General features: G+C 38.6%; 1 pseudogene; it reads left to right on the forward strand.

Moving 5' to 3' along the window:
* The first annotated feature begins 7,175 nt into the window (after positions 1 to 7,175).
* LOC100997986 lies at positions 7,176 to 7,938 on the forward strand (annotated as a pseudogene).
* Positions 7,939 to 12,685: the final 4,747 nt, after the last annotated feature.

Genomic DNA, 12,685 nt, shown 5'->3' on the forward strand with positions numbered 1-12,685 from the left:
TATATATAAAATGGTGAAATATATACAAGTGAGATATGTATTTCACTTATATCTCACCATGACCAGTGAGGTATAAGTGAAAGTGATACATGAGCATTCCCAGGAATCTGCTTAAAGAGAGCTGACTCAGCTAGGAAGAGGTCCCTTTTGTCCTAAAATGCAGGCATGATGACCAGCAGCTGTGTAAGAAAATGAGGGGAGTTTAAGGATGAAATGATGTGCTGAGGATGACAGAACAGCACTAGGGTCCCTGCAGACTAGTCATCCCTGATGACTGTGGGAGCTGAGCCACCATTTCAGTCTGAAGTGTCTACCCACAAGATTTCTGCTGTGTGAAAGAGAAATACACTTCTAACTTATTTAAATATCTGTTACTATTTTTATGCAGCTAAACACAACCTTCATTGACATGATCATTTCCAAAGCCATGGGAAAAGGTGATAATAGGGCCCACCATTATTTTTTTGATCCTCCAAGTGAGAATCTGAGAAAATGTACACTTTTATAAAATGTATTTTAAAGCCATACCTTGAGATTTTGAATTGCAAATATTGCAACATGTCAGCATCGCTAAATGCACGTGAGGTATGCCATTTTGGAACTCATCAGAGTAAGATGGATAAGATAATTTGGGGCCACATTGGTCTGTTTCAAACTTTTTATCAGCAGCATTTTTGGGAGAGACTCTTTAGCAGAATAGTAAGACGTAGAATGTTTTAAAGACTTCTTTTGTAAATCTATGAATATAGAATTTTAAAGCAATAAGGTGCCTTACAAATCACTTAGTTCATCTTTATTTTACAAGTTAAAAAAAACTAAGGAATAGTTATTATAAGGAGAATTTTGACTACTTTCTCCCTGCTTTACTTTGAGCTCCTCCAAACCCACAAACAAAGGAAAAGCTGCAAATTTAATTGATCAAGAGTCTAAGTCATTGATGTGGTCCTTTCTCTGACGCATGCTGCCACTATCCACTAATGGCCAAGGTCATTAGAGGTCACTGTGAACTATTCTACCGCCTGCCTCTTCTATATACCTTGGTAGGTAAATTATACAAGGCCTGGCCCAATGGGGAAGATCCAGAGACTATCTCTTCCTTCCTTCTTTCGGATGAGGCTATTTGTTAATGAATTTGGAACTACTCTCTACTTTTGGGCGGTGTGGCCTGAATGCACACCTGACTACTGGTGTGTAACAGCCTCCTCCACCACGGATCGTCTTGAAGGCAGTAAGTTCCCAAAGTTTCCACTTAGGAGTACAGCAATGTAGATGGTGCCCACTTAGGACCCCAGCTTAAACTTCATCTCCTAACCCAGCTTTTACCAGAAATATTGGGTGCAGTCTTAGCACCTTGATTCTCATTTGGCAGCTGTCTTGAGTGTACCTCCTAAGACAAGGGGGTTTACAGCCAGAGTGAAATAGGTGGAGTGGGAGTGGGGGTGGAACAACAATTGCTAGCTGGCCAAGGTTTGGGCATTTTGGGGTCTCTAATCTCAGCATCACGAAACATTTTGAAAACTCTACTATTACCTCCAAAATTATGCTCAGTTCATTTGACTGCATGATATTTGATCATTTGAAGAGGCGAGCCTAAACATATAGTGACTGATATACAATCATCTTTGTAAGCATTGCATATTTTCCTCCTCTTTACTCTAACCATCCTTTCCCCAGTCAATGTAGTGGTGATTAAGAAAACCTAACCAGACTCAATGGCTCCCTTCATTATTCCTCTCCTTTCTTCCTAATCCCATACTTGCTGTCTCCCATTCATGTTTCTCTCTTTGGCTCTTAGTTCTCCCCTGTTCATTCTGTAGGCTTACCAGTAGCACTCCAGGTAAAGTCTTCTGAGTTCATCATATTGCTGGACCTTGATAGACACTCATGAAGCTTCAGGACCAACGACCGTGGACCCTGCTCCTCCACCTTCCTTGTCCCTTCTTTTAATTAAGCAGCTAAACCTTGACTGCCACGGTGCCGCCATCCCATCACAATGAATCGGTTAGAGTTAAGCTGTCATGGGGTTGCAAGAAAGCAGGTCAGGTTGTCATGCAAGTCCTCCTTACTCAAATCTTTCCTCCGGCAGGAGATATTTCGAAACGATCTACATCAAGTGTCAATGAACTTTGACTTGTGAAGAGCCACACAGTAAGAATTTCAAGGTTTTCATGCCATCCAGTCTCTGTCACAACTTCTTGACTCTAGCATTATGGCATGAGTGTTACATATGAGATGATGTGTATCAATAAGCATGGCTGTATTCCAATAAAACTTTATTATGGAATTTAAAATTTGAATTTCAAACAATTGCACACAATATTCTTTTTCTTTTTCTCACTTAAAGCCATTTAAAAGATCGGGCGTGGTGGCTCGACATTACATGCCTGTAATCCCGGCACTTTGGGAGGCCAAGCCTGGTGGATCACGAGGTCAGGAGTTTAAGACCAGCCTACCCAGTATGGTGCAACTCCGTCTCTACTAAAAATACAAAAAATTAGCCGGGCATGGTGGCGCATGCCTGTAGTCTCAGCTACTCAGGAGGCTGAGGCAGAAGAATCACCTGAACCCGGGAGGTGGAGATTGCAGTGAGCTGAGATCGTGCCACTGCACTCCAGCCTGGGTGACAGAGTGAGACTCCTTCTCAAAAAAAAAAAAAAAAAAAAAAAAGTTAAAAATACATTTTTTTAAACTCTTCTTAGCTTGCAAGATGTACGTAAATAGGGCCAGATTTGGCCCACGGGCCATATTTTGCTGACCCCTGGTATATCCATTAGTAGTTTCTTTGAATGCATTTTTCTTTTTTGCCTGTAAAACACACTTTAGATAGTCACCCATATTATCACCACGTTTTTACTCATATTACATTATAAAATAATTCAATTGCCTTATACACCAATTCAAATCAGTTCTGAACAAAAGGGAGTATAAATAAAATAATATAGTTTCATTTTGTGAAGAAAAGTTACTAAATTTTGAGTTTCCCTCATGTAAATTTTGTGCACAGATATTCATCTTGGGGATTTCCATGAAATGAATTGAGGCATAAGTTGGTTGTAGCACACACTGGCTTGCTCCCTACAAATGCTAATCAAGGTGGTATCCCTTATTTCCCTTTAAAATGCTATTTGATTTTGACATGTCAAAATCTTTATGAGCTTCATTGTATCTCTTCCTTCCCACGTTCTTCCTAGTAATAAAGCAATGCTAAAGCAATTCTCAGAACTGTTTGGAGAAATGTCCTATGGAAACAGATTACACCATAGACCATTGGCATTCATTAGGAATGTTTCCCAAGCCCTTCAAATATCCCAAATACATAAATACCACTAGAGCATATACTTTCTCCTAAAATGTAATAATATGTAGCTGAAAAACCTAAGCAATCCTTTACAAGTAATAAATATGGGACCAAACTCATTCATAAGACTATTTATTCCTTTCATGAGACTTACTATGACCATGAAAATCAGAAAACAGTCAAAAGTGAATGCTAACATTCTGGGAAGGTCCACTTACTAGTTGGCAACTCAGTTCTACACACTGGCCTGGCAGAAAACATTTCTCAAGTTAATGCCCTAGCAAAATTATGAGTTGGGTCATTTTATGAACCTTTGAGGACCATGGTGAAATAGCCAATGTTAAATCAATGAATGCTAAGATTCAGCTGTGTTTGAGTAGCCAGGGAAGAACCAATGCCTGCAATAGGTTAAGTTATAGACCAGTTGGAGTGATGTCTGATCCATATAAATAAATGATCATTCAGAGTCATTCAAGGATGGATTGGGATGTCCCAGGAGGGTGTAAGCTCCTTCCCTGGGGACTAATACTTGAGGGAATGATGAAGGGAAGAGCCAGGAGCCAGAGGGGTTGGGGTAGACCAAGAATTCCCCCAGATATCCTTATGACAGCAAAACCCCTTCATATAAAACCTTCTCAGTGAAATAGTAAGGATAGACCATGGTTTATAGATCAACGGAAGAGGTAGACTATAAGAGTCATCCCAACTCTAGAATTTATTGACTGATCAATTACTCAGTTACAAATAAGAAAAATTATGGCAAAAGAATGAAACTAATGCTGAAGAGGGTTGAGATCCCCCTCATTTCTGCACCCATTTCCTGGCCTTGATGTACAGCATAGGCATTAGGGTCAGAGAACGGCTGACAATGCTTGTCAAAACTGTGAAACAGGTGAAGTCTATGAAGCTCAGAAATCAGCTCCTGGGGACTTTGTCTTTTATTTCCAAGAAAAATGTGGCTTAAACTCAGCATCTTTCCCAATATCTGCAAGATGCTGGGAAGGTGGAAAACTGAGAGGTAGAAGTTGTTTCCAAATACCTCTAATTACAGGATATCAAGGAGGATATCAAGGAGAGCAAGGATATCAAGGACAGCAAGCATCTCTGAGTAACCTGCATCCTTTTTTGGGGAATGGGTTAGTACACTTTCAGTTGTATGCAGGACAGTTGTTAGACTGAAATATGATTTTGTTATTTTATTTGAAGATTATGATTTAAGGAAATGTATATAGGTGCCAAGTCAACAAGTGGTGTGATGATTAATTTTTTATGTCAACTTGGCTAGACTATGGTACCCAGATATTTGGTCAAACATCAGTGTAGATGATGTTAAGATATTTTTTTATAAGATAAATATTTATATGAGCAGACTTTGAGTCAAACCAATTACTCTCCATAATGTGAGTGGGCCTTGTCCAATCAGTTGAAGGCATTGAGATTAAAAAGACTGATATCTGCTTAAGAAGAAGAAAATCTGCCTCTACATTGCCTTTAGACTCAAGTTGTGACATCAGCTCTTCCCTGGGTCTCCAACCTGCCCTGTACATTTTGAACTTGCCGGCCCCAACAATCACACGAGCCAATTCCTTAAACGAAGTATCTCTCTCCATGTGAACATTCTATTGTTCTATTTCTCTGGTGGACCTTGACTAATATACCACCACTCCCAGCTCTCTCTGAGTGCCTGATCTGAGCACTATTGTGTGCCTCTTGCATGTGCAACTTCTCTTCACACCACATTGACATACCAGACACCGCCACAGGCCATTGTTGCAATCACCTTATGGTCCAAAGTACCATCAACTAGTGCGTGTGTGTGTGTGTGTGTGTGTGTGTCTGTGTGTAGCATGATTTTCAGGTTTCAGTTAATGGGCCAGGGATGGGGGGAGAGTGAAATGGTACAACAAGAAAACAATAATAATAATAAAAATATACAAACAACACAAAATAACATTTAATAGTAGACATTAATATTCTTTAAAGTCTCTCAGTCATAATCATAACTAGGGATTTGTTTTATCTGCCCCTGCTTGTGTTATTTGGATATTCTCTTACCACACTATGCCTCTCAATATCAGAAAATATGCTCATGCCTGTAATTCCAGCACTTTGGGAGGTCAAGGCAGGTGGATCACCTGAGGTCAGGAGGTCAACACCAGCCTGGCCAACATGGTGAAACCCCATCTCTACTAAAAATAGAAAAATTAGCTGGGTGTGGTGGTGTATGCCTATAGTCCCAGCTACTAGGGAGGCTAAGGCAGAAGAATTGCCTAAACCTTGGAGGCAGAGGTTGCAGTGAGCCGAGATCACACCACTGCACTCCAACCTGGGTGACAGAGTGAGACTCAGTCTCAAAAAACAAACAAACCAAAAATAGAAAACACACAGGTCACATTCTCTTACTGCTGTGCAATGACACTGAAGTTCAGTAATAAAAAAGCTTAGAGGGGGAACTAATCTACTTGGAAATTTTAAAATACTGCCTAAATAAGAAATAAAAAGAGAAATTACGAACTACAGTTGACCCTTGAACCACGTAAGTTTGAACTACACAGATTCATTTATACGCAGATTTTCTTCTGTCTCTGCCACCCCTGAGACAGCAAGATCAATCCCTCCTCCTCCTCAGCCTACTCAACATGAGGACAAGGATGAAGAATTTTATGATGATCCACTCCCACTTAATAAATAGGAAATATATTTTCTTTATAGTTTTCTTAATAACATTTTCTTTTCTCTAGCTCACTTTGTCTTAAGAATACAGTATAGAATACAAATGACATACAAAATATGTGTTGATGACTATTTATGTCATTGCTAAGGCTTCCAGCCAACAGTAGGCTATTAGTTCTTTGGGGGGAGTAAAAAGTTATATGTGAATTTTCAACTGTGCAGGGGTCAGTTCCCCTAATCCTTGCATTGTTCAAGGATCAACTGTATTTAGAAAAACCTATGAGGAGCAGCCAAAGCAGCATTCACAGGAATATTTATAACCACATAATGAACTTTTCAGAAAATGTAATAAAAATGTATACACTGGCATTCAACTCAAGAAGCAAGAAAGTTAACAACGAAATAACATGTAAAAAGTGGAAGGAATCAATGGAAATAGAAGAGTCAAATGAGTACATTTAATTAAAGAACACATGATAAAAGCACAAGCAGTTTCTTTGAAAAGTCCAATAAAATAGAGCTGTTTCAGAAAAAAAGAGAAAACATAAATAAGCAGGATAAGAATGGGAAAAATGCCTGAACTACTAGTAGGAAGAAATGCTTAAAATACAGGAAAATATTGGATACAAATGTATAGCAATAGATTTGACAATTTACATGAAATAAACCATTTTCTATGAAAGTATAAATTGTCAAAATTTACTCAAGAGGCAAGGAAACCCAAGTTCACCATTATTCATGGAAGAGATAATAAATTAGCCAAAAATACATATTTAGAACCAAACAAATAGTAATTATACACCAGAATCAGGCAGGTTCTACCAATCAATCTAGGAAAAGAAGTTTTTCTATTAATGAAACTTTGTTAAAAATATACCAAAAGGGATAGAAAACTTCAAACAAGCACAAGATAAACTAATTCCATCTTTGAGATGCAAATATATATGCACAATATAGATGCAAAAAATATTTTAAAAATTAGCACATCCACTCTAGCATGTACTATGACAGTGTTTTTCCTGCCGAACACATTTCTTTCTCACCACCAACCCCTAAACTTCTTTCTGTAATGCTACTTTCTTTAAGGAATTGTTCTTCCCCTATTCTGGAAGAGCCCACACTACTTCTGCTCAACCATGGAGTAGACATGTGACCTAAACCAGACGAATAAGATTCTCTCTGCTTGAAATTTAGTTCTTGAAAACATCATAAGGTGGTCACTTCTTCTCAAGCTTGGCGTTTGGCTGGTGGGGACCCACACAGGTTCGACACGCGTATCAAGAAGTATTATTTCTGTTTGGGGCCCATCTACCCTGGCCACGGCATGATGTTTGTCCGCAACGATTGCAAGGTGTACAGATTTTGTAAATCTAAACGGCATAACAAAGTTAAAAAAGAAGCACAATCCTTGCAAAGTTAGGCAGACCAAGGCATTCCGGAAAGCAGCTGGTAAAGAGCTTACAGTGGATAATTCATTTGAATTTGAAAAACGTAGAAATGAACCTATCAAATTCAGTGAGAGCTATGGAATAAAACCATTGATGCAATGAAGAGAGTTGAAGAGATCAAACAGAAACGCCAAGTTAAATTTATAATGAACAGATTGAAGAAAAATAAAGAGCTACAGAAAGTCCAGGATATCAAAGAAGTCAAGCAAAACATCCATCTTATCCGAGTCCCTCTTGCAGGCAAAGGGAAGCAGCTGGAAGAGAAAATGGTACAGCAGTTACAACCGGATGTGGACATGAAGATGCTTCTTAAACATCTCTATAACCATTTCTTGATGTACTTTTGAAAATGTCCTTTGGAGACTTGGAATCTAACATCCGTAATATCTGATGTTTTGCAGATAGTAATGTAGGAAAGATATATTTTAATCACTTTTCATTTAAGTGACCTTATGTAAAAAATAAGCCAATAATTTAGTAGTTCCAAGTCTCCAAAGGACATTGATTTACATAAGTACATCTATCAGTGAAGATTTCACGTGAAAATTCTACTTATAACTATAGAAGTGAATTGTGGATGTTAAATGGTTATGCCATTTGGATAATGGTAGTAGGCAGCATTTGTATAATAATGAATGGCAAAAATTCATGGCCAGTGATGTGTAAAATAAAATATTCTTTGCAGTAAAATATTCCCTTTATTAATGTTACAGAAGGGGGGATAAAACAAGGAACTAACAATTTGTATGACAGCGTCAAATATTATTGTGATTTTAGAATTTCCTGTTTTGGTTTATTTGCATCTTAGAAGAGCATAATGACATTGCTTGATGAAGCCTAATTATGCTGGACTGTTTTGACCTGGTTTAACCCTTCTGATAGGTAGTTGTGGATGCTGGGGATGAGAACTGAATAATCTTTGCCCAGAATGGCATTACACTCTAGAATTTCCACTTCAGAGAATCCTCGGTTCTAACCTGTGATTCCTGGTAGAACAAACTTTATTTTTCTAGCCTAGCAATGATCTAGAAGCAGATGAATCCCAGTGCCTTTTAAAACTTTATTATGTGGTTTTCTTTTAAAAAGCTCCTAATTGTTTTTGGAAAGTAGAATTTATGGCTACAACATTCTGTTCATTATTTGGACATAAAATGAAACCATTTTAAAAGTAAAAAAAGAAGAAGAAAACATCATAAGGTAATAAAGGTAATTGGAGGAATATGATATGATGGTGTCGTAGGAGCAACGCGATCTGCTAGTTTCTGCTGCTCGGCTCCTCCAAGCAGTCTTGGTTCTCCTTGCGCTTCCATTGTTCAGCTCTTTGTTTCTTCAAAATATCCCCACTATATTTTCAACACACTCCTCTTTTATTGTTATTAAATGCTATTAGTCATTATTTGCCACTAGAGAAATTCAATTCAAATGATTAGAATAGCTAGAAATAGCGATTTACTTACCTGGGCAGAATAGCGTTTTACCCACCTGGGTATATTAACCTGGTAGAAAAATTATGCAATACCAATAGAAGCAAAAAAAAAGCACTAACGTTTAATGCTTCATCTTTAAAAAAGAAAACTCTTAGTAAACTAAAACTAGAAGGCGTTTTCCTTAACTTAAGGATATTTGCCAGAAAACATCATAACTTGGTGGTGACATTTAAAGTAACTTCATGAAAGTCAGGATAAGGCAGCTACCTTCTATCAGTCCTACTACTCAACATTGTCCTAGAGGCCCTGGCCAGAGCCTCTAGGTGCCACTGAGGTAAGAAAAATCAAGACAGAAACAAAATTATCTGCAATTCTTTTAATAACCTTGTAACTAAAGTAATGTCTTCAGAATCATTTAGTACATGATCTTTACCCTAATTGTTGAGGGGCAGATAGGGATAGAGATTATCATTTGATTTTACAAAAAGAAAAAAATGCAGTAATATTTTATTTGCAAATAAGATTAATTTTGGAGGGAACCAGAAAAGATACCAAGTCTTTCTATGACTGCAAAGCCATGATGGAAAAAAAAATGGTGAAAGGTAAGTTTCAAAGGAAGTTTTTCTTTTTCGGGGGTTTCAGAAGAAAGGGATGCAAGAAAGCGAAGCTGGCAAATGTCATCCCAATTTTCCCTTTTGAGCAAGAAAAGAGACAGATATATAAGATAAATGAGGATAAAATTGAGGACAGAGAGGTCTTATGTCTCCTATTTCCCATCTGGGGCTCTAGGCGGAGTCCAATTCATAGGTTACCTGTATGAGGCCATTCTCACATTGCTATAAAGAAATGCCTGAGACTGGGTAATTTATAAAGAAGAGAGGTTTAATTGGCTCATGGTTCTACAGGCTTTATAGAAAGCCTGGAGCCACTGTCTGTTCAGCTTCTGGGGAGGCTTCAGGAAACCTACAATCATGGCACAAGATGAAGGTGGAGCTGGCATGTTTTAGGGCTAAAGCAGGAAGGAGCAAGAGGAAGAAGAGGGGGAGGCGCCACACACTTTTAAACACCCAGATCTCGCGATAACTCGCTGTCATGAGGCTAGTACCAAGAGCTAGTACTAAACCATTCAAGAGAAATCTGCTCCCATTATCGAATCACTCCCCACCAGACCCCGCCTCCAATATTAGGGATTATAATTGAACATGAGATAGAAATGACACAGATCCAAACCATATCATTACCCAAAACCATAATGGGATTAAAACACATTAAAGTGAATTGGAGATACATGCAGAGTGAGGCATTGACAGTTAGTTTTCACAGGCCACCATCAATTCCTATCCGGTAGGACACTAGATTCAGAGGCTGGGAACCTGAGAGCTGAGAGCAGAGGCTGGGAGGGACTATCAAGCCAGAGGGTCAGGCAGAGAATGAGGCTGAGACTCAGGGGTGCAGCCAGAAAGAACTGAGGGAATCGCATGTTGAGAGGTCAGGGGCAGAGGGACTGGGGCCTGTGGGGAGGGGTGAGTATGACCACTGCATCCAGAAGCATTAATAAAGTGAAGAAAAAAAAAAAAGAGCTGTAAATTCAGCATCCAGAAACTACAGTACTGAAGTCCATCAGAGCAAAGACGTCACCACAGAGAAGACAGAATAAGAGCATTACACCCATCTAAATCCTCCTTCTCATCACCGCCACTAAGACAGGGCAATTTTCCTCATATACCCTGACCCTATCTTGGTGAAATTAAAAGGGAACGGGCCAGCTCTCCAAAACAACTGTGCTTTTTTTTTTTTTCTTTCCCTGGAGAGACTGAGAACACACTAAAGAGACTACTTCAATTGTTAGATTGAAATAAATGACACTGACTGTTGTGTTGTTGTTGTTGTTTGTTTGTTTGTTTTTGAGACACAGTCTTACTCTGTCACCCAGGCTGGAGTGCAATGGCACGAGCTCGGCTCACTGCAACCTCCACCTCCCGCGTTCAAGCGATTCTCCTGCCTCAGCCTCCCAAGTAGCTGGGATTACAGGAGCCAGCCAGCACGCTTGGCTAATTTTTGTATTTTTAGTAGAGAGGGATGGGGTTTCACCATATTTGCCAGGTCGGTCTCGCACTCCTGACCTCAAGTGATCCACCCACCTCGGCCTCCCAAAGTGCTGGAATTTCAGGTGTGAGCCACCGTGCATGACTGACACTGACTGTTTAATGTTAACTTTTAAATGTTTTTGCTGCTAACTAGCAAGCCAGAAAACCAGATCAATTCTACACACAATAGATAAATTACACTTCCTGTCAAAATAAGTGGCAAGATAATATAAATGTTATAAACCTGGGTCAGTCTACCAAAGAACTACAAGATGATCAACTGGAAAATTGTTTTAGAACAAAGAAGAGAATCAAGTAAGGTGGCCAGATAGGTCTACATATAAAAATCAGAAGTTTTACAATATATTAGAAATAACCAATTAGAAATATAATTTTTTAAAAAAATATCCCATTCATAATATACTCTCCTTATGAGATGTGCAAGAACATATTTAAAAAACTATAAAATATTACTTTAGAGTGTGAGAGAAAACCTAAATAAATGAGACATTGCATGATCTTGGGTGTGAAGATTTTATTTTTAATGTCAAATTTCCAAAAGGATTTTTCACTTGAAATTGACAAAATGAGCCTAAAGCTTGTTTGGAAGATTAGTCAATAAAATGCACTTCTTCTCCAGAGTAATGACTAGGAATTTCTACTACCACAGGGAAAGGAGCTACATATGCTCTCCCATCCCAGTTGGCTTTCCAGCCCACCTGTCTCGCCCGCCCTCCGGACTCAGCACCTGTCCCTCAGTCCTGCCAAGTCAAGCAGATAACAGTGACCTTGGGCAAAGTTAAACTGATATAAACCTCTATGAGCCTCAATTTCCTCATTTGCAAGATAAGGTCACCCAGGTTGCTGGACTAATAATTGAATGAAATATAATTCCATAATTTCAATGTCTGGTGAGATCTCTGGCAAATAACATGTACTAAATAAATAGATATAACAGTTGTAATTATTGTTATTACTCCCATTATTACTACTATTATTTGGTCAATATTGTTAGGTCTTGCAATGAAAAAGGATTTACTAAAAATAAGATTAAAAACAGAGCTTGTAAAAGATAAGAGTTGTAGATTTAATTATAAAAATTTAAACTTCCTATATAGCAAAGAGCATCATAAACAAGGTTAATTCACAGAAAAAAATCTGTGACACATGCAAAACATGAAGTCTACTATCTTAGATATATATTTTTAAAGTCATACAAATTAATAGAAAAAAGATAAAATGTAAAGAGAAAAATGGACAAAAGATCTAAAATGGCAGCTGAGTGTGGTGGCTCACACCTGTAATCACAGCACTTTGGGAGGCCAAGGTGAATAGATCACTTGAGATTAGGAGTTCAAGACCACCCTGGCCAGCATGGTGAAACCCCATCTCTACTAAAAGTACAAGAATTAGCTGGGCGTGGTGGTGGTGCATGCCTGTAATCCCAGCTACTCGGGAGGCCGAGGCAGGAGAATCGCTTGAACCCCAGAGATGGAGGCTGCAGTAAGCTGAGATCATGCCCCTGCACTCCAGCCTGGGTGACAGAGCAAGACTCCATCTCAAAAAAAAAATCTAAAATGGCAATTCACAAAAGAAAAGAAAAGAAAAGGAAAAGGCCAAAAGCCGATGAAGATAGCTTTAGTCTCAATAAGACTCAAAGTACAAATAAAAATGATAATCATGTTCACATACATTTGACAAACATTATAAAAAAGTTAAACTGGGAATATATCCAATTTGCTTTGGGTAGAA

The sequence above is a fragment of the Papio anubis genome, chromosome 1 (genome assembly GCF_008728515.1).
Source record: "Papio anubis isolate 15944 chromosome 1, Panubis1.0, whole genome shotgun sequence".
Taxonomy (NCBI): Eukaryota; Metazoa; Chordata; class Mammalia; order Primates; family Cercopithecidae; genus Papio; species Papio anubis.